Source organism: Chiloscyllium punctatum, chromosome 3, assembly GCF_047496795.1.
Source record: "Chiloscyllium punctatum isolate Juve2018m chromosome 3, sChiPun1.3, whole genome shotgun sequence".
Taxonomy (NCBI): domain Eukaryota; kingdom Metazoa; phylum Chordata; class Chondrichthyes; order Orectolobiformes; family Hemiscylliidae; genus Chiloscyllium; species Chiloscyllium punctatum.
In genome coordinates, this window is record NC_092741.1 from 46979810 (window position 1) to 47006651 (window position 26842).

At 40.4% G+C, this 26842-nt stretch overlaps 1 long non-coding RNA gene across 1 annotated transcript in view; it reads right to left on the reverse strand.

Moving 5' to 3' along the window:
* Window positions 1–5225: 5225 nt before the first annotated feature.
* Window positions 5226–26842, reverse strand: part of LOC140458451 (uncharacterized) — a 32248-nt gene continuing 10631 nt past the window's right edge. Inside the window, exon 3 of the long non-coding RNA XR_011953494.1 lies at window positions 5226–6496. This is a non-coding gene — a long non-coding RNA (uncharacterized lncRNA). The remainder of the gene's footprint in view (window positions 6497–26842) is intronic.

A 26842-nucleotide genomic window follows, 5' to 3' on the forward strand; every position in this document is an offset into this window, starting at 1 on the left:
CTAGTGTAAATCCTCCCGAGCAGTTCTAGCAATTCTCCCTGCCAGTATATTCATCCCCTTCCAATTTAGGTGCAATCTGTACTCTCTTCTTAGCCTTCAGGAGGATTTAAACTAATTCAGCATGGGTATGGGAACCTGAATTGTAGCTCCCGTGTACAGGAGGTTGAGAGTAGTGAGGTAATAAATAAGGTTTCAAGGTCACAAGAGTGTAGTGGCAGGCAGGAAGGTGGTTTGAAGAGTGTCTACTTCAATGCCAGGAGCATCCGGAATAAGGTGGGTGAACTTGCAGCATGGTTTGGCACCTGGGGTAACAATGTTGTGGTCATTTCAGAGACGTGGATAGAGCAGGCACAGGAATGGTTGTTGCAGGTTCCATCGTTTGGATGTTTCAGTAAGAAGAGGGAAGGTGGTAAAAGAGGGGAAGGTGTGGCATTGGTAGTCAAGGACAGTATTATGGTGGCAGAAAGGACACATGATGAGGACTGGTCTACTGAGGTTGTATGGGCTGAAGTTAGAAACAGGAAAGGAGCGATCACCCTGTTGGGAGTTTACTATTGGCCTCTGAATAGTTCCAGAGAAGTAAAGGAAAGGATTGCATGGATGATTCTTGATAGTAGTGAAATTAACAGCGCAATTGTAATGGGGGCCTTTAACTTTCCAAGTATTGACAGGAAACACTATAGTACAAGTAATTTAGCTGGGTCAGTTTTTGCCCAATGTGTGCAGGAGGGTTTCCTGACACACTATGTAGATAGGCCAACAAGAGGCAAAGCCGCATTGGATTTGTTACTGGGCATTGAACCAGGCCAGGTGTTAGATTTGGAGGTAGTTGAGCACTTTGGTGACAGTGACCACAATTTGGTTAGGTTTACTTTAGTGATGGAAAGGGATAGGCATATAGTGCAGGACAAGAGTTATAGCTGGGGGAAAGGCAATTATGATGCAATTAGGCAAGATTTAGGATGCATAGGATGGGGAAGGAAATTGCAGGGGATGGGCACAATTGAAGCGTGGAGCTTATTCAAGGAACAGCTACTGTGTGTCCTTATGTATGTACCTGTCAGGCAGGGAGGAAGTGGTCAAGCGAGGGAGCTGTGGTTTACTAAGGAAGTTGAATCTCTTGTCAAGAGAAAGAAATAGGCTTATGTAAAGATGAGATGTGAAGGCTCAGTTAGGGCACTTGAGAGATACACGTTAGCCAGAAAGGGTCTAAAGAGAGAGGTAAGAAGAGCCAGGAGTGGATATGAGAATTCCTTGGCAAGTAAGATCAAGAAAAATCCTAAAGTTTTCTATAGGTATGTTAGGAAAAAAAGAATGACTCGAGTAAGATTAGGTCCAGTCAAGGACAGTAGTGGGAAGTTGTGTGTGGAGTCCGAGGAGATAGGAGAGGCGCTAAATTAATATTTTTCGTCAGTATTCACACTAGAAAAAGACAATGTGTTCGAGGAGAATACTGACATACAGGTTATTAGACTAGACGGGATTGAAGTTCATAGAGAAGGTGTAAGTAATTCTGGAAAGTGTGGAAATAGCTAAGTCCCCTGGGCCGGATGGGATTTTTCCTAGCTTTCTTTGGGAAGCTAAGGAGGAGATTGCAGCACCTTTGGCTTTGATCTTTGTCATCATTATCTGCAGGAATAGTGCCAACCCTGGTAATTATAGACCAGTGAGCCTTACTTCGGTTGTGGGTAAAGCGCTGGAAAGGATTATAAGAGATAGGATTTATAATCATCTGGAAAGGAATAATTTGATTAGGGATAGTCAACACAGTTTTATGAAGGGTCGGTTGTACCTCACAAACCTTATTGAGTTCTTTGAGAAGGTGACCAAACAGGTGGATGAGGTTTAAGCAGTTGATGTGGTGTATATGGATTTCAGTAAAGCATTTGATAAGGTTCCCCATGGTAGGCTATTGCAGAAAATACGGAGGCATGAGATTGAGGGTGATTTAGAAGTTTGGGTCAGAAATTGGCTAGCTGAAAGAAAACAGAGTGTGGTGGTTGATGGGAAATGCTCATCCTGGAGTTCAGTTACTAATGGTGGACCATAATGATCGGTTTTGGGTTGACTGCTCTTTGTCATTTTTATAAATGACTTAGATGAGGGCGCAGAAGGATGGGTTAGTAAATTTGCGGGTGACACTAATGATGTCAGTGGAGTTGTGGACAGTGCGGAAGGATGTTGCAGGTTACAGAGGGTCATAGTTAAGCTGCAGAGCTGGCAAATGGAGTTTAATGTGGAAAACCACAGGTTTTGTTTAGATTCCCTACGGTGTGGAAACAGGCCTTTCAGCCCAACAAGTCCACACAGACCCTCCGAAGAGTAACCCACCCAGACCCATTTCCCTCTGACTAATGCACCTAATACTATGGGCAACTTAGCACGACCAATTCACCTGACCTGCACATCTTTGGACTGTGGGAGGAAACCGGAGCACCCTGGAAAAAACCCACACAGACACGGGGAGAATGTGCAAACTCCACACAGACATTTGCCCGAGGCTAGAATTGAATCTGGGACCCTGGTGCTGTGAGGCAGCAGTGCTAACCACTGAGCCACCATACCACCTGATTGATAGGGTTAAGAAGGTAGACAGTGTGTTAGCATTTATTGGTAGAGGAATGGAGTTTCAGAGCCACGAGGTCATGTTGCAGCTGTAGAAAACTCTGATGTGGTCACACTTGGAGTACTGCGTACAGTTGTGGGCACCACATTGTAGGAAGGATGTGGAAGCATTGGAAAGGGCGCAGAGGAGATTTACTAGGATGTTGCCTGGTATGGAAGGAAGTTCTTATGAGGAAATGCTGAGGAACTTGAGGCTGTTTTCAATAGAGAGAATGTTGCGAGGTGACTTAATAGAGACACACAGATTGATCAGATGATTAGATAAGGTGGACAGTGAGAGCCTATTTCCACGGATGATGATGGCTAGCATGAGGGGACATAGCTTTAAGTTGAGGGGTTGTAGATTTCGGACAGATGTCAGCGGTAGTTTCTCTACTCAGAGTAATAAGGGCGTGGAATGCTCTGCCTGCAACAGTAGTAGACTCACCAACTTTAAGGGCATTTAAATGGTCATCAGATGAACATATGGATGATAATTGAATAGTGTAGGTTAGACGGTCTTCAGATTGGTTCCACAGGTCGGTGCAACATTGAGGGCCAAAGGGCCTATACTGTGCTGTAATGTTCTATGTCATGGAAAATCTCCAGAGATTTGGAAAACTGCCAGTGTTACCTCTTTATTTAAAAAGCAGGTCAGTTAGTTTGACATCTGTTATTGGGAAAATATTACAGCCTATTTTAAAAGACATAATAGCAGCACATTTAAAAATATATGACAAGATCAAACAAAATCAGCATGCCTTCATGAAATGGAAATGATGCCTAATAAATTCATAAGAATTCTGTGCAAAGCTCACAAGCATAATAGATAAGGGGAAACAGTGTATGTTGGATTTTCAGAAAGTATTTGATAAGGTCTTACACTTTCAGATATTTAATAAGGTACCTCATGATTTTGTGTATTAGCATGAAAAGAAGATTAGCTAAAAATTAAAAGACAGAGATTTGGGAAGGGAGCATTTCAGGCTGGCAACATGTACCTCGTGGAATGATACAGGGATCGGTGCTGGGGCCACAATTACAATATTTATTAATAACTTGCATTAGGAAAGTGAATATCAACAAGTTTGCTGAAAACACAAAGATAGGTGGGAAGGTAAGCGGTGAGCATGACACAAAAAGTCTGCAGAGGGTTAGAGATAAGTTAGGTGAGTTATATAAATGAGGGAAATGGCTAGGTTAAGCAAACTTGGCAAAAGGAATATAATGTGGGTGAACATGAGGTCATGCACTTTGGCAGGAAGAGTAGAGGAAGTGAATATTATTTAAATGGACAAATACTGCAGAAGACTAAAGAATAGAGGGATTTCAGAGTCCTTTTGCATGAACCACAAAAAGCTAGTAGTATCCAGGTTCAATAATGTATAGGGAATATAAGCAGAGTTTTAGCCTTTATGTTAGAGGGAATGGAGTTTCAAAATAGGGAGGTTTTACTAAATATACACATGGCATTAGTTGGAGCAAGGCTGAAATACTGTAAGAAGTTGTGGGCCCTTAATGTAAGGGAAGATATACTGGCATTGGAGGCAGTCCAGCAACGGTTCACTTGTCTGATCTGAGGTGTAGAGGGACTGTCTTATGAGGACAGCTTGAGTAAGTTGGGTCTGTACTCAATGGAGTTTAGAAGAATGAGAACTAGTTATGTATGAGAAAATATACATAACAAAATCCTTAGGGGACATGACAGGGTAGATGTGGAAAGGTTGTTCCACTAATGGGAGGTTGTAGGATCAGAGGCCATAATCTTAGAATGAGGGGTTGCCTATTTAAGATAGAAATGAGGAGGAATTCGTTCTTTCAGGAGGTAGAAAATCTGCAATTCTATACTACAGAGGGCTGTTGAGTCTGGATTGTTTGATATATTCAAAGCTGATATGGACAGATTTTTAATCTGGAAGGGAATTAAGGGTTGTGAGGAAAAGAAAGCAAAAGCGATTGGAGGATTATCAGTTCAGCCATGATCTCAACGAGTGATGGAGCAGACTCGATAGGCTGAATGGTCTACTTTTGTCCCTATGTCCAATACTCCTATAGTGAGGAGGGCATGAATTAAGTTTGTCATGACAAATATGCTGAGATAGGATCAGAAGTATCTGGTGTTACAGAGAAGTCTGTGATGGAAGGGTTATAAACAGTGTAACAGTGGTAGCTATGTTGCCATTGGTGGCATTGTCTCGTGAATCCCCTTACCTCATCTTCAAACCTAACACAAGAAGATGTAGCCCATTCAACTTTGATGTATCAGACCACCAAGGTCATGCTTATTTTTAAAACTCTTTATGGGGAGTGGAAGTTGTTGGCATAGTTACCCTTGAGAAGGTTGTGTTGATCCACCTCCCTGGAACTCTGCAGTCAATGTTGTGTAAGTATCTGTGGTGTTTTGAACAAGGTTGGTTGTAGGAGTGTGCTGTTTTTCTGTAGTTCCACTATGTCCTGTCACACTGAGGTAGTGCATTGGGAATAAAGTCCCACTGTTCTCAGCGCTGCCACAAAGGTGAAAGCTGGACTAAACCACCAAATTGTCTAATTCTATGAATATTGCCAAATTCAAATTAAAAAGAGGAAAATAACTTTATTGTAATCAAATTGTTTTTGACCAATTTTCTTTTATTCACACATGAGACATGGGTGTTGCTGGCTGGGCCAATATCCTTAGTTGCCCTTGAAAAGATGGTGTGAGTTATCTTCTTGAGCTGCTGCAGTCCACGTGCTATAGGTTGTTTTCGGTTCCAAGGATGATACCAGTAGTCCTCTGGTTTCACTTATTTTTTTCAGATTTTTGTGTGTGATTGTTAGAAATGAATGATTCCTTGCCAATTTCAGAGGACAGTTAAAAATTAACTACATTGTTGTCGGTTTGCTACACATGTTGGCCAGATAAGGATGGTAGATTTCCCTCTCTAAAAGATATTAGTGAACCGTGCGGGCTTTTCTGACAGCTCACAGTGTCATCGTTACAGATTTTTTTTCTTAAATTCAAAATTTGCTATTGCAGGATTTGAACCCAGGTCCTCAGATCATTACCTGGGTCTCTAGATTAACCAATAGTAAGAAAGAACTAAAAATTGTTAATTTATAACTGTATACCTCAAATCTAACCCTTTGTAAAATTCCCATATACACACAGAAACAACATTATTATACATGGAAAAAGATGGGGAAAATCTGGGAGAAACACTTCAATAGCATCAATCCAGATCACAGGAGTCAATGAATTGTTTTCTTTTGGTTCCTTCCACTTATTTTCTGTTCTTTGTTGATGAGACAAGGTTGTTTGCACACCAAAAATATCTATAATTCATTCATCGGTTGATAATTTGTCCTATTCAGTGTCGATGAAGATAGTTTTTCAAGCTTGCAGGGAACTATCAGTCACAAGTACGACTGGGGGATATTCTGTTTCTTCTTCATGTCGGATGGAGAATAGAGAGATTGAGGTGCTTTCTCTTTGCAGCCTAGATGTTTCTCCTCTATTGTCCACAAACAGGACTGTAACCACTTGCCCCGGAACCAGTCAAATGGTTGTTACCATGCTGAGCCCTCATAAGTCCACAGCAATTCATTAGTTTTGAAAAAAAAACAATTAGAGGACTATTTCTGCAAAATTGCCTGAATGCACACACATGGAGATGAGGTGTCTAACATCCTCCCACCTCTGCTTGAATAAGGCAACATACTAGACACAACTCACAATGAGTTCCCGTGACACTTTTTCTGGTTGCCTTGGTTGAAAGCAATATATTTAACTACATTTTTTGATCACAGTCCAAAAAAAAGTAGTCTTTTCAAAGGTTCCACTGGTCTAGAGTTTTGCAGATGCACATCCCCAGTCACTTATGTGTTTCTCCCAATGGTTATGGACCATCTTGACCTTAGAAAGAAGAAAAGAACCTCAGTGTGTCAGTCTGTTTGGGTGATCTAATGTAGTTAGAGATACGTGGAGAGAGTGAGAGGCGGCTGATAAGCAGATAACCTTGGGTTTACTGAGAGGTGGGAGTATCTGAATTTTGGGCATAAGTCTCGATTGTGATGGTTGATTGACAGGGGTGTGATGCATTGAATAGCCTGAGAATTTGGCGATGCAATGGGAAGGAGATGTCATGTGAGATGTCCCATGTAAGGCTATTGGAGTTCTTACAGTATTATGATCATGTCCTTAAGGCTAATCCTGAGAGCTGACTACCTTAGTGCATCTGACCACATTCCCTTTCCATTTGAGCTTTCTGATCTTTTGCACAAATATTGCATTTTACCTCTTTTTTTTCAATGTCTCTAATACCCTGCAATGTCTTCAGTGCATTTTTAGTGTCCACTCAACAACAACTGCGTCCTGGTCTGCAGTATTTCATATTGCACTTTCCAACTCCCACTCCTGCTCCTACTTTTGAAGAAAATTTAAGGCAAAATGTAAAAGAATCAATGACAACAAAGCTTTTTTCCCAACATAATGAAGTATTGTGATCAGGAATATACTGCCTGAAAGAGTGGTGAAAGAAGATGAGTAGTAACTTTTTAAAAAGGAATTAGATACATACTAGAAATGTAAAAAAATAGGAAGGCTATGGAGAAAGGCCAGAGGTGTGGCACTATAGTGATTGGACAGCACTTGCAAGAACCACCTCAAACATGATAGGAGGCTATAGCCTCCTTTTATGTTGTATCACTATGATCATGGGAAATTGATAGAATTATAAAAATTGCTTTGATAATGAAGGGTTATTAGAACTAAGCTGTGCCTGGTCACATAATAAAGTTAAAACTGCTGGTCTTCAGCTTCTGCCATGCTTTACTTTCCCAATTACATTTAATTTTAAGCTGGATCACATTGACAAAGATTTATAACCATGTAATTATTAAATAAAACTGTCTGACCATTTGTATCAGATTGCACATGCAAAATAATTTAAATTCCAGAAATTCCAGGCAGAACTCAGCTAGTGGGAGCAGGTAGGAATTTCAAACTTTCTTCAATGAGAAGTAGGGCAAGTAGCAAGTATATTTTGCACTTTGTTTCATACAGTGAGCGAACATCCTGTAAGGAATTCCACACCTCATCATTATAATAAACGATTGCCCATTTTGACCAATTTGTAGCAGTTTGAAGTAGAAGACAGAGTTGCAGTCACATTTCAGAATTTCAGCAGAGGTTGAAACATCAGTGCAATAGTGAAAAAAGGTGAATTTTCAGTTAACACTTCTTGGTTTGAAGAAGCAGCAAAGTGGTGATATTAAATAGTTATTTAAGGATATTGATAGTGGAGAGAAAAAAATCCAGAATAGTTGCTTTCCATTATACAAATTGAGTCCTTCTGAGAAAAGAGACGTGCTGTCAAACCTCTTTGTGTCATTCAATTGGACAGATGCAAAGTTTTGCATTCTTGAGTTTGTCAAATGAATAAATGGGGATAGGTATTGGAGAAGGAGTAGATGGATTATGGGGACAAAGTTTAAAAATCACACAACATCAGATCATAGCCCAATAGATTTGGAAGTACTAGTTTTTGGAGCGCTGCTCCTTCATCAGGTAACTAGTGCAGCAGGACTGTGGTGCCCTACTAATTATCTGATGGAGGACCAGCACCCTGAAAGCTAGTACTTCCAAATAAACCTGTTAAACTGTAGTCTGGTGTTGTGTGACTTTTATCTTTGTCCACCCCAGTCCAACACTGACACCTCCACATCAGAATTATGGGGAGGCAGGTTTCCTGTTCATTTCTTGTATAACAACAGTTTTCTGGGCCAACCATGATAAAGACCACGAACTGATGGGAATGACCGAGGGATTCACCCTTCCCTGCAATAACAAGATGTTCTCCTGTATCTCCAGATTTCACTTACTTTCTTCTGTGGGACTCAGTCTCCAATGAGAGCCCATCAAGATGCCATTTCTTCATTGCAGATTATTCTGCACTTCTGGTGCTGCAGTGGTGGTCTTGTTGCTTTTTCATCTGGATTTATTAATCAGTAATAAAAGGATAACATTTGCGATTTGAATTCTTCCCATTGGGGTGATATCTGAGGACTGAAACTTGGCCCATTTGCATTGGGAGGGATTTTGTGCAATGCAAGTAGAGCAATAGGAGGGGAAGACCTGCCTTTGATTGGAACAGAGCCATTAGGAGGACACTCCTGACTATGGCATCCTGAAGTAACAATTTTGATTGTGATGCCTTTGAAAGACATGCTGTGAAGAATGTGAGCTTAGCAGAAAAATGTTTAATTATATTTTGACAGTATCAATGCATATAAAATGGTCCATTCACATAGGACCCATAAGAGAAAGACATTTGACAGATGAGCCAAAACATCTTACAGCAATCATAGTTCAGCCCCTTGACCCACCTGAGTAATTTATAGACAATAGCTGCAGGAGTAGGCCATTTTGCCCTTCGAGCCAGCACCACCATTCATTATGATCATGGCTGATCATCCTCAATCAGTATCCTGTTCCTGCCTTATCCCCATAACCCTTGATTCCACTATCCTTAAGAGCTCTATCCAAGTCTTTCTTGAAAGTATCCAGGGACTTGGCCTGCACAGCTTTCTGGGGCAGAGCATTCCATACATTCACCACTCTCTGGGTGAAGACATTTCTCCTCAACTCTGTTCTAAGTGGCCTACCCCTTTTTTTTTAACTGTGTCCTCTGGTTCGGGACTCACCCATCAGCGGAAACGTGCTTCCTGCCTCCTGAGTGTCCAATCCTTTAATAATCTTATACGTCTCAATCAGATCCCCTCTCAGCCTTCTAAACGCAAGTGTATACAAGCCCAGTCACTCAAATCTTTCAGTGTAAGATAGTCCTGCCATTCTGGGAATTGACCTCGTGAACCTACGCTGCACTCCCTCAATAGCCAGAATGTCTTTCCTCAAATTTGGAGACCAAAACTGCGCACAATATTCCAGGTGCGGTCTCACCAGGGCCCTGTACAGCTGCAGAAGGACCTCTTTGCTTCTATACTCAATTCCTCTTGTTATGAAGACCAGCATGCTATTAGCTTTCTTCACTGCCTGCTGTACCTGCATGCTTGCTTTCATTGACTGATGTACAAGAACACCTAGATCTCGTTGTATTGACCCTTTACCTAACTTGACTCCATTTAGGTAGTAATCTGCCTTCCTGTTCTTGCCACCAAAGTGGATAACCACACATTTATCCATATTAAACTGCATCTGCCATGCATCTGTCTACTCACCTAGCCTGTCCAGGTCACCCTGTATTCTCCTAACATCCTCCTCACATTTCACCCTGCCACCCAGCTTTGTGTCATCAGCAAATTTGCTAATATTACTTTTAATACCTTCATCTATATCATTTATGTACATTGTAAAAAGCTGCATTCCCAGCACTGGTCACCACCTGCCATTCCGAAAGGGAGCCGTTTACCACTACTCTTTGTTTCCTGTCAGCCAACCAATTTTCAATCCATGTCAGTATTTTGCCCCTAATACCATGTGCCTTAATTTTGCTCACTAACCCCTTATGTGGGACTTTATCAAAGGCTTTCTGAAAGTCCAGGTATACTACATCCACTGAATCTCCCTTGTCCATCTTCAGAGTTACATCTTGCAGAAATAATTAGCCTGTTTATACTTGGTTTACTGGATCTATATATATAGTATCAATTTACATATGAGGGATCCACCAGGCAAACAGTGAGTAAAGTGCTGTTTTCAGAGTTACATCGCATTTTCTTTAAAGGGGCTGACTGTCAGTATGTTGTGAATACTGAGGAGGGGACACAGAACATCTTTCAATTGATCACTGGAGTCCATAAGACCACAAGACATAGGAGTGGAGGCAAGGCCATTCGGCCCATTGAGTCCACTCTGCCTTTTAATCATGGCTGATTGGGTATTTCAATTCCGCTTACCCGCACTCTCCCCATAGCCCTTAATTCCTTGCGAGATCAAGAATTTTTCAATCTCTACCTTGAAGACACCCAATGTCCCGGCCTCCTCTGCGCTCCATGGCAATGAATTCCACAGGCCCACCGCTCTCTGGCTGAAGAAATGTCTCCTCATTTCTGTTCTAAATTGACCCCCTCTAATTCTAAGGCTGTGCCCACAGGTCCTAGTCTCCCTGCCTATTGGAAACAACTTCTCAGCAACAACCCTTTCTAAGCCATGCATTACCTTGTAAGTTTCTATTAGATCTCCACCGACCTTCTAAACTCTATTGAATACAATCCAAGGATCCTCAGCTGATCAGTAAATGTTAGGCCTACCATTGGACCATTCGTGTGAATCTCTGCTGGACATACTCTGGTGCCAGTATGTTCTTCCTGAGGTGTGGGGCCCAAAATTGGACACAGTATTCTAAATGGGGCCTAACTAGAGCTTTATAAAGTCTCAGAAGCACATCACTGCTTTTATATTCCAACCTTCTTGAGATAAATGACACCATTACATTTGCTTTCTTAATCACAGACTCAACCTGCAAATCATCTTTTAGAGAATCCTGGACTAGCACTCCCAGATCCCTTGTACTTTGGCTTTATGAATTTTCTCACCATTTAAAAAATAGTCCATGTCTGTATTTTTTTTTCCAAAGTGTAAGACCTTGCACTTGCTCACGTTGAATTTCTTTAGCCATTTCCTGGACCATTCTCCTAAACTGACTAATTCTTTCTGTCGCCTCTCCACCTCCTCAGTACTACCTGCCTGCCCGCCTATCATCGGCAAACTTCACCAGAATGCCCCCAGTCCCTTCATCCAGATCATTAATATATAAAGTGAACAGCTGCGGCCCCCACACTGAACACTGCAGGACCCCACTTGTCAGCAGCTGCCATTCCGAAAAAGGACCTTTTATCCCAACTCTCTGCCTTCTGTCAGATAGCCAATCCTCAATCCATGCAAGAGCTTACCTCGAACACTATGGGCCCTCGCCTTACTCAGCAGCCTCCCTTATCAAAGGCCTTTTGGAAGTCTAGATAGATAACATCCACTAGGTTTCCCTAGTCTAACCTACTTGTTTCCTCTTCAAAGATTTCTAACAGGTTTGTCAGGCATGACCTCCTCTTACTAAATCCATGCTGACTTGTTCTAATCCGAAGAAGGGGTCATGCCTGTAATGTCGATTCTCCTGCTCCTTGGATGCTGCCTGACCTGCTGCGCTTTTCCAGCAACACATTTTCAGCTTTGTTCTAATCCGACCCTGCACTTCCAAGAATTTAGAAATCTCATTCTTAATGATAGATTCCAGAATTATACCTACAACTGAGGTTAGGCTAATTGGCCTATAATTTTCCATCTTTTGGCTTCATCCTTTCTTGAACAAGGGGGTTCCAACAGCGATTTTCCAATCATCTGGTACTTTCCCTGACTCCAGTGATTTTTGAAAGATCTCAACCAACGCCTCCTCTATTTCCTCAGCCACCTCTCTCAGAATTCTAGCATGTAGTCCATCGGGGCCAGGAGATTTATCTATTTTTAGACCTTTTAGCTTTTCTTGCACTTTCTCTTTTGTAATGGCTACCCAAGTCTGTCCCCTGACTCTCCTTAAGTGATGGGATTACTCTTGTCTTCCACTGTGAAGACTGATGCAAAGTACTTATTAAGTTCTTCAGCTATTTCCTCATCTCCCATCAGTAGCCTTCCTGCATCAATTTGGAGTGGCCCAATTTCTACTTTTGCCTCTCATTTGTTTCTTATGTATTGAAAGAAACTTTTACTATCATTTCTGGTATCACTGGCTAGCTTACCTTCATATTTGATTCTCCCCTTTCTTATTTCTCTCTTTGTTACCCTCTGTTTGTTTTTGTAGTCTTCCCAATCTTCTGATTTCCCAGCGCTCTTAGCCATTTTATAGGCTCACTCTTTTTCTATGATACATTTCCTGACTTCCTTTATCAGCCATGGCTGTCTAATCCCTCCCCAGATAATCTTTCTTTTCTTTGGGATGAACCTCTGTACTGTGTCCTCAATTACACTCAGAAACTCCTGCCATTGTTGGTCTACTGCCTTCCCCACTAGGCTCTGCTTCCAGTCAATTTTCGTCAGTTACCTTTATTTAACTGTAACACCATTACATCTGATTTTGCCTTCTCTCTTTCAAACTGCAGACTGAACTCTACCATATTATGATCGCTGCTTCCTAAGTGTTCCTTTACCTTAAGATCTTTTATAAAATCTGGCTCATTACATAGAACTAGGTCCAGCATAGCTTGCTCCCCTATGCGCTCTATCAAAAGCTGTTCCAAAAAGCCATCCTGTAAGCATTCCATGAATTCCCTTTCTTTGGATTCACCGGCAACATTATTCACCCAGTCCACCTGCATTTTGAAGTCCCCCATGATCACCATGACTTTGCCTTTCTGAATGCCCTATTTATTTCTGGGTACATCTTGTGTCCCTGGTACTGACCGCTGCTGGGAGGTCTGTGCATAACACCCATTTTTTTTTGCCTTTGTAGTTCCTCAACTCCACCCTAACAGACTCCACATCATCTGACCCCCATGTCATTTAGTGGCATAGATTTAATCTCATTCATAACTAAGGTCTGCCTGTCTTCCTGTCTTTTCGATAAGTTGTAAGTCCTTGAATATTTAACTGCCAGTCCTAAACCCCCTGCAACCATGCCTCTGTGATGCCTACCACATCATAATCATTCATGATGATTTATGTTGTTAATTCATCTGCTTTGTTACAAATACTACGAGCATTTAGATAAAGTGCCTTAACGCTAATTTTCTTATCCTCATGATTTCCATCATCTCTCGTAATATGTCATAAATTATCATACCTTTTTGCTTCATTCCTAGCCTGCCTTGAACTTAAATCCTGCACACATGCTAACCTGCTGCTTATCTTTCTATTTGGCTCCATACTCCCTGTTGCTTTCCCTTTCCTTCAACTCACAAGTTTAAATTCCTAGTGACCACCCTATTTATCCTTTTTGCCAGAACTCTGGTTCCAGATCAGTTCGGGTGGAGACCGTCACATTGTTACAGATCCCTCCGGTTCTAAAACTGATGGCAATGTCCCATGAAATGGAATCCCTCTTTCCCACACCAATCTCTTAGCCACGTGTTTACTTCCCTAATTTTCTTATCCCTATGCCAATTAGCATGTGGGCAGTAATCCAGAGATTATGACGCTTGAAGACCTATTCTTCAATTCCTTCCTAGTGTTTGATCATCCCCAAACAGGTTCCTAGCCTTGCCTATATGTTAGTGCCAACATGGACAACACCAATTGGATCCTCACCCTTCCACTCCAATATCCTTTCAAACTGTTCAGAGATGTCCTACACCCTGCACTGGGCAGGCAACACACCATGTGGGAATCCTGATCTGGCTTGCAAAGGATACTATCTGTCCCCCTAATTATAGAATCCCTTATAACAACTATTTGTCTTTTTGCTCCCCCCTCTTGAATGGCCTTCTGCATCATGGTGCTGTGGTCAGCTGGCACAACTTGTCCACAGCCCTTTCCCTCATCTGTACAAGGAGCAAGAATCTCATACCTGTTGGACAAAGTTAATGGCTGAGGCTCCTCCACTTCTGAACTCAGATTGCTGCCTCACTTACAGTCACACCCTGTTGTCTGAATGTGAATTACTTAACCTACCGGGTGTCACTGCCTCCTGAAACAAAGTGCCCAGGTAACTCTCCCCCTCCCGGATGTGCTGCAGTGTTTGAAGCTCAGATTCCAGATAATCAATTCTGATCTGGAGTCCTTCCAGCGACCAACACTTGCTGCTGATGTGGTCACAACCGTTCACAATGGAATCAGCCAGCTCCTACATCATACAGCTGCAGCACATCACCTGTCCAGCCATCTCTACCTACTTAATTAATTTAGACAAATTTATGAGTTAAATAATTTCTAGTACTTCTCTATGGTCTTATTCAACTAACCAACTAATAGTAAACTTTTAATCTGTCACACAAGCTATATAAATTGAAATGCCTTACCTTAGCAACATAAGAGAGTCCCCTTTTTTTGGTTACAGGAGGAGGACGGATGGGAGACACTACAAGTGTAGTGTCTTGGGATTCAGCTGCTGCCCAAATATGTACCCAGCAGTCCTCTGCTCCTCGTTGTGGCCTCTCCCTCTGCTGCTCCTTTAAAAAGAGAGGTGCTCCTCACTCTCATCTCTCAACAAATGGAGGCCCCGACGTCTGAGGTAAGTTTTTAAAACGGTTTTACTCACCTTCCCAGCAGTGTTCTGTTCCTCACTCCCACCTCTTGACAAATGAGTCAACCAAGAACAGCAGACACATGGGTATAGGATCGGTCAATCAACCCTCCCAGAATTATCAAGAGTCTGCTGGAAGTCAAAATGGGCAAGGAAGAATAAAGAAAGATATATTTTTCTTTTTGAATGTCGATGATTTGCCAGTCACAGTCGATGAGACTGGTGGAAAACTCATAGGAACCCCATATTGGTCAGGGTGTATAACTGTATCACAAATGGGTGGCCACCAAAGTGACTAGATGTGCAAATCAGATAATCATTTATGTGGAAAAATGAGTCATCAGTGAATAAATGTGTCACAGAGGGAGCCAGAATTTTAATCTTTGCATAGTACAGATTTCAGTTGCTGTATGATCTTCATGATCAACACTTATTGAGTATTTATTTCATGAAAAGTCTGCCCTCACTTCAACTCAGAGTGTGGGTATCTGGAACTCCCTGTATCTACCAACCTTGAGGCAATGAGTTTGAGATACTCACAACCCTCTGGGTGAAAAATTAATTTCCAATCCCCTCTGAACCTCCTGCTTCTTACCTTAAAATTGCACCTCCGGGTTATTGAGCCCTCTATTAAAGGGAAAGGTATCTCCCTATCTACCCTGTCTATGTCCCACAGAGTTCTGTCAACTTCAATCTGATTCTCCTAATCTTTCTGCTCTCAGGAAAACCCAGCTTCTCTAGTCTCTCTTCATAGCTGAATCACTCCAGGCCAGGCAACATCCTGGTAAATCTGTTCTGCACTGTATGTAATGCTTCTTCCAATAATATGGTGACCAGAATCTCACAATACTACACAACAAACAGGAAGGGACTCAGCACTGAATCCTGTGGTATGCCACTTGGCTTCGGCTTCTGGATACAAAACAACCATTTGATCATCACTCTCTGCTTCCTGTCACAAAGGAACTTTTGGATCCAATTTGCCAAAATGCCCTAGATCCCATGGGCTCTTAGTTTCTTAGCTTTGCTGCCATATGAGACCTTGTCAAAAATGTTGTTGAAGTCATGTAGACCACATCAACTACACTACCCTCACCTACACACCTAATCATCTTCTTGAAAAATGCAATCACATTTGTGACACATGATCTTCCCCTTACAAAGCCATGGTAACTATCCTTGATTAATCCTTACATCTCAAGTGGATATTACCTCAGAATTCTTCCCAATAGTTTCCCTGGCTCATTGGCCTGTAGTTTCCTGCTTTATTCCTACCATCCTTCTTGAAAGACAGTGCCACATTAGATGCCCTCCTGTCCTCTGGTACCTCTCCTGTGGCTAGAGAGGAATTGCAAATTAATGTCAGAACTCTTGCAATCTACTTCCTCCGTCCTGCAACAGCCTGCAAAAATTTGCCTCCATAAAAACCTAGTCATAGGTTTGGCTGGAAACTCAGAACTTTCAACTTCCATTTTTCCAAAGAATGAGAGAAGACCCATCCAGGCTGCCAAGTGCATCTTAATGGACCAGTTTGACCGTGGCTATTTGGAATTCCTACTGACAATTTAAACAATTGTTGTATTTCTAGAATCATCTTGACATGTTTCTATGCTTTTGTGTATGTGAGGGTGAGGGAATGAATGTTACATTGTGTTTACAACTCAAGGTGTTGACTGAATAAATGTTCAATCAAATTTTCAAAAAAGTGGAAATCTCACACAGATAGCCACACTGGTCTTCCTCTTTTTCAAGGAAAGAATTTCTAAGGGAAATTTATGCTTATCTCAGAGATTCTGTTCAGAGTTCCTTCAGAAATGCAGAGTTGTGCTTTTATTCTGACAGTTCTATGCTGGAATATTGATTGCCAGTGTAAAATCTGGGGCACCATCTTCTCTTCTGACTTAAACTAATTCCAAAATTATTATTGAAAAGTACGTATGAAAGAATGTCTTGTTTGCAGTAACTGAAGGTCAGAACAAAGGGAAACACCATTTTTCCTGGCCATAACAAACAGAAAGAGTCCCTCAAGTCTTTTATGCCATTCAATAAAATCACAGTTGATCTGATTCAGACTGCAGATCCACTTTCTTTTTCCATTCATAACTCTCTTTTCAATCAAGCATCCAACTCAACCTTGAATATATTCAATGTTCAAACCATTGAAAATTCTATAAAAGTGAAGTATTATGTGGTTGAAATGGTTACCAGGAAGAGTCCTTACACATATTTGGCCAAGATATTTTGTGGTGCAAAGATTAGGTTTGGATGTATACATCATTTTACAACTTCAGAAGTTCACAAAATTAAAGGAAGTTGGAAAGAACCATGAGTCTGCTGAATCAGATCACTTGGATATGAGTACAGTACAAAATACTTACTCCGACACGAGTTGTGCCATACACTAGCTCAGATGCATATGAGAGTCAGGTATTTCTGATAAAATAGATAACTCAGCTGGAAGATTCAGGTGAAAGTTAAGGTCAAAATCAATCTTTGTTGGAGGAAACATTTTCTCAGACTCAGACCAAAATGGGTGAAGGTCCTTTCTTAAATTCTCAAAGTTATTTTTTAAATGAAAGGAGGTATCTTCTTCAGAACAGAAAACAAATGGTGCAGTTTAATTTGTGCATAAATAAAGACAAGAAACATATTAAAATTATGTGGATCTTGGAACATATTGGGCAGAATCTTGTTGATACACAAGGAGTATTCAGTAATATGCAAAAGGGAAATCCAGAAAACTGCTGCCAATTAAACCGAAAACAGGACAAATGTTGACATAACTATTTTTAAATTTTGGATAGATATTCAAGTGTTCTTCTTTATACATCCTAAGCTAAGAATAGTGTGGATAAAACCCCTGGAATCATTAAAAGCAAATAGCATGATTTAATAAAAGCTTTTTTCTGAATGGTTTCCTCATTTATCCAATGATCTGGCAGAATCCAAAATCCACGTAATGACCTCTTCTGAATTAAATACATTGTGTGGAAGCAAGCCTGCATAATATAAAAATGTATTTTAAACACAGATTGATGCAAGATTGTTTTGGTTCTGGCAGTGCAGCTCTGCTACGTCTTGTAGCTGCTTAACTTAAAAAGGACTACAAATCCAGTGCAATCACAAAGGTGATGAAAGCTTGAAAATAACACTATACAATGGGATTTTAATGGTTCCTACTCAAAATAAATTATGATTTGGAGATGCAGATGTTGGACTGGGGTGTACAAAGTTAAAAATCACACAACACCAGGTTATAGTCCAACAGGTTTAATTGGAAGCACACTAGCTTTCGGAGCGACGGTCCTTCATCAGGTGATTGTGGAGGGCTTGAGCCCTCCACAATCACCTGATGAAGGAGCGTCGCTCCGAAAGCTAGTGTGCTTCCAATTAAACCTGTTGGACTATAACCTGGTGTTGTGTGATTTTTAACAAAATAAATTATGGTTGTGACAATGGCATGCCATTTTTCCTTGATAGGGGATAGGATAATGACTGCACTTAGCAAACACTTTTTTGAGTGAAAGAAGTTCAATGTGTAGAAAAACTCCACAGATCTGCTGGCATCTGAGGAGAGAGAAATACTGGTAGATTTAATGTCTTGTGTTCTTCAGAACTGGAACTGGATTCAGTACTGAAGAGGAGTAATTTGGACGTGAAACATAAACTCTGGACTGAATCTTAGTAGAAGTTGGCTAAGTGTTATTTTTGCCAAATTTAATGCAAGCTTTCTTTTTAAGAGCCCTAGTAACTTCTAATCAGGTTGCATTCCCAAGTGCACTTTATTAGCTATGTACCATGCCCTAATGGTGACCTGCTTGTTATTTTCTCCTACAAGACAAAAAAAACTGCAGATGATGGAATCCAAAGTAGACAAGCAGGAGGCTGGAAGAACACGGTAAGCCAGGCAGCAATTGGAGGTGCAGAAATCGATATTTCGGGTATAACCCAGGTTATACCCAAAATGTCAACTACTTTACCTCCTGATGCGACCTGGTTTGCTGTCTTTCTCTAGCCTCCTACTTGTTATTTTCTCCTATTTGCCAAAGGCGGAATTAGTCATAGAATCAGAGGTCTACCACTCAGAAAAAGGCCTTTTGGCCCACGGAGTCTGCAGCAGTCAAAAACAATCCCCTAACTATTCTAATCCCATTTTATAACTCTTGTCATCACAAATATAGTTTTTAAAATTCATTTACAGGATGTGGGAGTCATTAGCCAGGTCAGCATTTATTGCTCATCCCTAAATTATCCAGAGGGCAGTTAAGCGTCAACTGTGGGCCTGGAGTCTCATGTAGGCCAGACAGGTAGGGATGGCAGTTTCATTCCCTAAAGGACACTAATGAACCAGATGGGTTTTTTCTGTCAATCAACAATCGACAATTGCTTCGTGATCATCATTAGACCCAGTCTTATTGCTGGAATGTTAATTCAGAGACCCTGCACAGGTTCTGGGGACACAGGTTTGAAATCTGCTATGGCAGATAATGGGATTTGAGTTCAATAAAAATCTGAAATTAGGAGTCCACTGAAGACCACACACCCATTGTTGATTGTTGAAAAAAAAACCTATCTGGTTCACTAATGTCCTTTAAGGAATGAAACTGCCATCCTTACCTGTCTGGCCTACATGAGACTCCAGGCCCATAGCTGACGCTTAACTGTCCTCTGGGCAATTAGGGATGGGCAATAAATGCTGGTCCAGCCAGTGATATCTGAATAAATGAAAGAAAGTGACTCTCCCAACTTCTCTCACCAATGTCCATGCTGTTCAATGCCTGGGAAGATTCTGACCTCTGTTTGCCTCTCCACAGATGCTGCAGTTTCTCCAGCTCTATGTTTTTACTTCAGATTTCCAGCATCCAGATATTTTACTTTTATGAATGATGCAGCTGAACTGCATCAATTATAAAATTTTTTATTGGGATACACATACTTAGTAATATCTCAAACTAGATATCCAATTTTAACAAGGAGAAAGTGAGGACTGCAGATGCTGGAGATCAGAACTGAAAATGTGTTGCTGGAAAAGCGCAGCAGGTCAGGCAGCATCTAAGGAGCAGGACAATCGACGTTTCGGGCATGATTCCTGAAGAAGGGCTCATACCCGAAACGTCGATTCTCCTGCTCCTTGGATGCTGCCTGACCTGCTGCGCTTTTCCAGCAACACATTTTCAGGTCCAATTTTAACAACCAAATCTCAGTACCAGTCACGTTTAGATTTCCTATTACATTTCACAATTACACGAGTGCAAGATTGAAAGCCCATTTATAGGATTTTTTTATCATATAAAGGAATTTACAGCATGATTTCCCATTGATGATTGTCTGTTGATGCAGTCTAATTTGAAGACTGGTACCCTAAATCGGGGTGGAGGCTGTTCTGTTGAGGAGCTAAGACATTTTATGTGCTGACAATCTTCCCAATGGACGGAACCAATGCCAGAGGAAATATCAGCTTCGAACAGGTAGATGTTTTACTTTAATATCAATTGTTGTATTTGGGGCCCTACACATCATGTGCTGCTATGTGTATAGATGTCCAAAGTAAATTATTTAAAAATTACACAACACCAGGTTATAGTCCAACAGGCTTATTTGGAAACATGAGCTTCCGGAGCACTGCTCCTTCATTAGGAGCAGTACTCTGAAAGCTACTGTGTGATTTTTAACTTAGTACACCTTAGTCCAACACCAGCACTTTCAAATCAAAGTAAATTAGGTGCATTAGAATAGGCAGTCAGGATTGCAAAAGAACCCAGTAATTATTGTGGAGGTCAAATTTAGTAGACAGAGGTGTGACAGAAAGTCATTTTTAAGAATTTATTGATCATTGATAATACATTTCCTGCTGATCCTTAGACTTCTGTAAATGTTTTTGGCTCCATCAGGTTTCCAGCTAGCTGGTGAAAGTTATCCTCCTAAATAAAGGTTTATGAATATTTGTTTGGTAGTAGCAAACTCGGATATTGCTGGAAAAAAAAATTAAAGCTTTTAAGTTTGCACTTATCTGGACTTTTTACAAGAATACCAATTCAAAGGGAAAATCAAGATTTATATAACATGATAGAAAAGTACTGATTGAATGGTAAGTAGTCATTGATTGGTAGAAGTATGGAGAAATGCCCCATTAACATTGATTGATGGTTAACTGTCAGGCTTTGACAAAGTGAGTCTTTTTTTCAGCCATACTAAAGGTTTATGATCATAGTGGTGAGGATGAAAAGAGAAGGAGAGACAACAAGGTAAAGGAAGAAAGAGTGAGTAGTTGATACCAAGGTTGCAAATGTTTGTGGCTTTTATGAATAAAATTTAGAAAGTTTATTGCCATGATATTTATTGGGGTCAGGTGAGGGATGAGGGTAATTCTGCTGAGATAGAAACAATCAAGTTCTATTCTGGAGATTAGGGGGGCAAGTAGAAATCCCAGGAATGCAGATGTATTTATAAATTCAACGACATAACCTTAAAATCACTTTTTAATTCTGATTTCTCCACAACCAGATCAAATCATAAGCTAACTGTTTACCACTCGGGAGGGCTACAGGTAGAAAGATGCCGCTGGGAAGACCAGAAGAGTAAAAGCATGGCTGAGAGTAGAAAGTGGGACAGGTTGGGGCTTACAGCCCAACAATCAGGAGACATAACGAAGTGGAGAGGTCTTGATGGGGGAGAAATTTGGAACATGACAATTTGGTGGGAAAGAGAGAGATAAATGTAAGGGCACAATGACTGACTTGGCTGATAGTTGCACCAAGAGCAGACTGGGATTGACAGGATATTTGCTCAGAGGTCAGAAGGAGATCATTTCTGTTCCTATTAATGTAAAAGATTATGAACTGTTGGAATACTCTACCCCAGAGGGGTATGGATTCTCCACCTTTGAATATAATTACTGCTGAGATAGACATATGTTTAGTCTCTCTAAGTCAAGGGATATATGGAGAAGGCAGGAAGTGCGACTGAGCTCAGGATTACTCACAATTATATTGAATGGTGAATCGAGTTCAGTAGGCCATATGGTGTACTCCTGATCCAATTTCTCGTATTCTCACAAGCGGTACTCTAAAAGAACATGCCTGTGCATATAGTTGCTTCTGATTCAGTTGGGGTCTGATTTCCTGTGCTCTTAGAAACCTGCCAGGTTAACTTTAGATCAAAATTGGGCTCCCAACTACAGGGGTAGTCTGAATTAAATATTGTAATGAAGAGTCATACTTCCTGACACTTGTACAGAGATTCACCATTATCCTGCCAGCGTAAAACAACATCCTGTGGCTTTCAATTCCATTTTGCAATTGACTTTTTAAAATTTCCCATCCTGAACCTCTTACATTTGTAGTGGGCCAGGGGATTAACACTAACATCTACAATTCTGAATGTTTTAAAGGTCTGGTTTAAAAAAAATGTTAGAAGTCTGGTAAGTCTTGCCTTCAAGATGTTGAGAGTACAAAGTGAGAATAAGTGTCGAAAAGTGATTTGTAACCTAGAAGGAACATGAGAAAAATTTCCACAGCCATTGTGTTATGAATAAAATAGAGAAATACGAAAAGGGAAAGTGGTTGGAAGCTAAAGCAGAGAGAAGGTTGTGATCATGGATCGTAAGATTAGATTCCGTACAGTGTGGAATCAGGCACTTTGGCCCAACGAGTCCACACTGACCCTCCGAATAGTAACCCACCCAGACCCATTTCCCTCAGACTAATGCACCTAACACTGTGGTTATATTAGCATGACCAATCCACCTGACCTGCACATCTTTGGACTGTGGGAGGGACGCCTGGATACACGGGAGAATGTGCAAACTCCACACAGACAATCACTCGTGGCTGGAATTGAACCCCAGTCCCTGTTGCTGTGAGGCAGCAGTGCTAACCACTGAGCCATCGTGCCACCCTGGTAAGCTTGACTTATATCCTGTTCAAGAGCTTGAAAGAGAGTCAAACTAAATTTCCAATATATTTTGGTTTTGTGTAAACTTGTTTTTGTGAAGAGTTAACAATTGCCTCTTGTTTTCCACAATTTTTATCAAAGATGATCACAAAACTTCTCAAAGAATTTTGAAGTACAGATGAGGGACTTCCAAGATTTATCAGGGAAAATGGCATATCTATTCCGATGGATCCAAGAAGTGGTAGTTGTTGGTCAATATGAACAAACTATAGGGGTAATTCTGTAACCTACTGCTTCCAGCTTGAAAATTGTGTGTCATGCCTATGATTTTCTTGTCTTCTGTCCTCTGAAAACACTGCTGCCCAACCCCCTTCCAAACAGAGTGACTGATTACCGAGTCACATTTGTGTCTTCAAAAATTGAAAGAAACAAAATTTGCATTATTATAGATGCAAAAAAACCTATTGATGCTGGAAATACGAAATAAAAAACAAAATGTTGGAGAATCTCTGCAGTTCAGGCAGCATCTGTGGACAAAGCCAGGTTTAGCATTTCAGGTCAAGTGTCTGAAGATTTCCTTCTATCTTTGAAGTATAAGGTATAGAAAAGCAGAGTCTTTCTCTCCCCTATTGACCCCCTTCTTTTAACAATAAATAGATGGCAAGTGTATGGTAAATGAAATAAAGTTTGTAAGTACCAAAGTAATGCAATTTAAGTAAGTTGATGAACTTTGCTGGCTGGAATAGCTAATCTGAAGCTTCACACAATACTCTCCTTGCCCTTGGAATCCTTATGGTCAGTGGCATTATCTGAAATTTTTCCATATCGATATGAGTTCAAATGCTATGCTAATTGTTATTTGCTGAACCTGAGCAATGGATGAAAAGACTTATATTCATATAATGCCTTTCACAACATCAGGAAATTTTAAAGTGCTTTACAGCCAATGAAATACAATAGGTAGTAATTTGCCTGCATTCATTCCTCTGGCTTTTTGGTACTGTTAGCAACTGCAAAGTCAGACACAAAGAGACCTCTATCCCAGTTAGAATTGTCACCAGCTGCACTATTCTGTGCTGCTTTTCAGTAGCATTCACCAGAACATTCTTATGTTTATTTTAAATAATTTGTCAAACATTAGAATTAATGAGATTAGCAAGCTCGATCTTCTTAAAGCAATTTCAATCACTTCTTGGACAGCAAAGAAGTGAGTGTTGATAAACCTGATTAGTTATGTAGCTACTATAATGGATGTCAACTGCTAACAATCATTTGGCCAATAATTGCTTTCCCCTCCAAAAAAAGAAAGTAAATTATTGCCTGTCAAAATATAATTTCTATCCAAAACTTTATTTCATCCTTAGCTTGGACAGATCAATCTAACCGACTTGCAAATATTTAACTAAATCAATTTCCTATTATCTATTACGAAAGTAACTCATAGCTGTGAATTATTTCTTTTCAAACATGTTGTATTCTTTCTGGTTGTCAAATTTTGATGTGAAAAATATAAAGATGGAAAATGATCGTATTTCAAAATACTGTCCAGCAAAGAGATGCAGGTTTTGTTCTTAAATACTCCCTAACTGTTTTATTAGAATAGAAATTAGTAGTGACATGTTTTAAACTGGTATTTGAAATGAACAAAGGGGAATCTAAAGATGTTGGCATTGATTTTAATTGAAGAGTTGTATTTTCATAACGTTGAGGATTTTCAAATGGGAGAAACCAACTGCTTCATTTGGAAGAAATGCTTTGTATATTTGATGTGGGGTTTGGGTTTCCAAGCCTTAAGTAATAACCTTGTACCTCTGACACTTCTTGTCTGGATAGATCCTCCATTATCTGGACTAGGTAACAATTCAAACAATTGAAAAACAAATGCCATAAGTGGTGAAGGCAGACTTGCAAATTTTTTTCATGAGGGTCCAAGATAAAATTTCAATATCATTAAGTTTTAACTTCTTTTAAAACTCAGAATTGATGTCACCACTTTTAGAAGCAGCCCCATGAATATCATACCTAAACGACTTGTCTCTTTCTTGTTTCCGGTTTAAAAATCTGTCTAACTCAAAACTGTTAATAAATCTACATATATCATCGAAATGGATTGCTGGGTTTCTTTTAGACTAATGTGGAATACACTCACTTCCTCCCAGATAATTCATATCATTTACCCAAATCCACATGGCGCAGAATAACAAATTCAACACCACTGGAAAGCAACAATTAAAACCATGTGCCATATCAGGTCAGGTTATTGGTTAGCTTTCTGTTGCTTGTTCAGATAGGAATACTTACTCTTTACAGAGATTTCTGTATGGGAATGAATTCCAGCCCTTCACATTTAGGTCTACAACTGATTGACTTAAAAAAAAATTAACATTTTGGGCACATCGTCATGTGTAGAAGATAGATAACAAACACTTCAAGAGCAGAAGTTTGTTTTCTGTTGTGAATATATTAATCAGATTTATTTTAGCTATTTTTTTCCTCATCACACTTATTACTTTAACATCCAGTTTTACCGGGAATGATATATTTTCAATAATATATTTATTGAACCTAAAAATAGCTGCAATCTATCTCATGTTTTGCATCAAACCAGGGACAATAGGAGCAGGATTAGGCCATTCAGCCTCTCAAGCTTGCTGTGCCATTCGTTGTGATCATGGCTGATCATCTGACTCGATAGCCTGTTTCCGCTTTTCCCCTATATCCCTTGATCACTTTAGCTCCAAATGCTATATCTAACTCCTTCTTGAAATCATGTAGTGTTTTGGCCTTAATTACTTTCTGTTGTAGCAAATTCCACAGGCTTATCACTCACTGGGTGAAGAAATGTTTATTCATTTCAGTCCCAAATGGCCTAACCTACATCCTTAGACTGTGAACCCTGGTTCTGGATATCCTTCTCATCGGGCAGAATCATCCTGCATCTCCCCTGTCTAGTCCTGTTGGAATTTTATAGGTTTCTATGAGACCCCCCCGTCCTCCAATCTGTCTAAACTACAGTAAATATAATCCTAACCAATTCAACCTTTCACTATACATCAGTCTTGCTCTTCTAGAAATCAGTTTTGTACACCTTTGGTGCACAACCTTGATAATAAGAACACCCTTCCTCAGATAGGGAGGCCAAAACTGTTCACTGTATTCCAGGTGTGGTCTCACTATGATCCTGTATTTTATTTATTCATTTATGGGACGTGGGCATCACTGGCAAGACCAGCATTTATCTCCCATTCCCATTAGCCATTTCAGAGTCAAACACATTTCTTTGGGTATGGAGTCACATGTAGGCCAGACTGGATGAAGGCAGCAGTTTCCTTCCCTAAAGGAACATCAGTGAACCAGATGGGCTTTTCTTGGCAATTAACAGTGGTTTCATGGTCATCATTACAATCTCAATTTCACATTTTTATTGAATTCAAATTTTAACGTCTGTCATGGTGAGATTCAAACATTACCTGGATCTCTGGATTAATAGTCCAGCAATAATACCATGAGGCCATCACCTTCCCATATAATTACAGCCCTGTACTGAAATAGTCTCTCTAATGTCAACATACCATTTGCTTCTTGACCACTTGCTGCACCTGCATGCTGACCTTCAGTGACTGGTGTACAAGGATACCCAAGTCACATTGCACATTCCCTTCTCTCAACTTGTGACCATTAAGGTAATGACCTGTCTTCATGTTTTTGTTACTAAAGTGGATAGCCTCACATTTATCCACATTATAACGCCATCTGCCATGCATTTGCCCACTGACTGACCTTGTCCAAATCATACTGAAGCATCTCTGCATCCTCCTGACAGCTCACCCTCACACCGAGCTTTGTTTTGCCTGCAAATTTGGAGATATGACACTTCGTTCCCTCATCTGAATCATTCATATGTATTATCAATAGCAGGGGGTCTGAGCAATTCTTACAGTCTGTTTTTATGTTCCACACAAGCCCCTTCTTGTACTCTATTTTCTCTTTATTTATCAATTTCTTTGTTATCCTTTGCTGAATTCTAAACTGTATACACCTTTCAGGTCTGTAGTCTCTAATGGTTAATTTGTATGCTGCTTCCTTGGATTTGATGCTATCTCTGGTTTCTCTTTAAGTTATAGTTTTGCCACCTTTCCTGTTTTACTTTTGTGCCAGACCGGAATGGATAATTGTTGCAG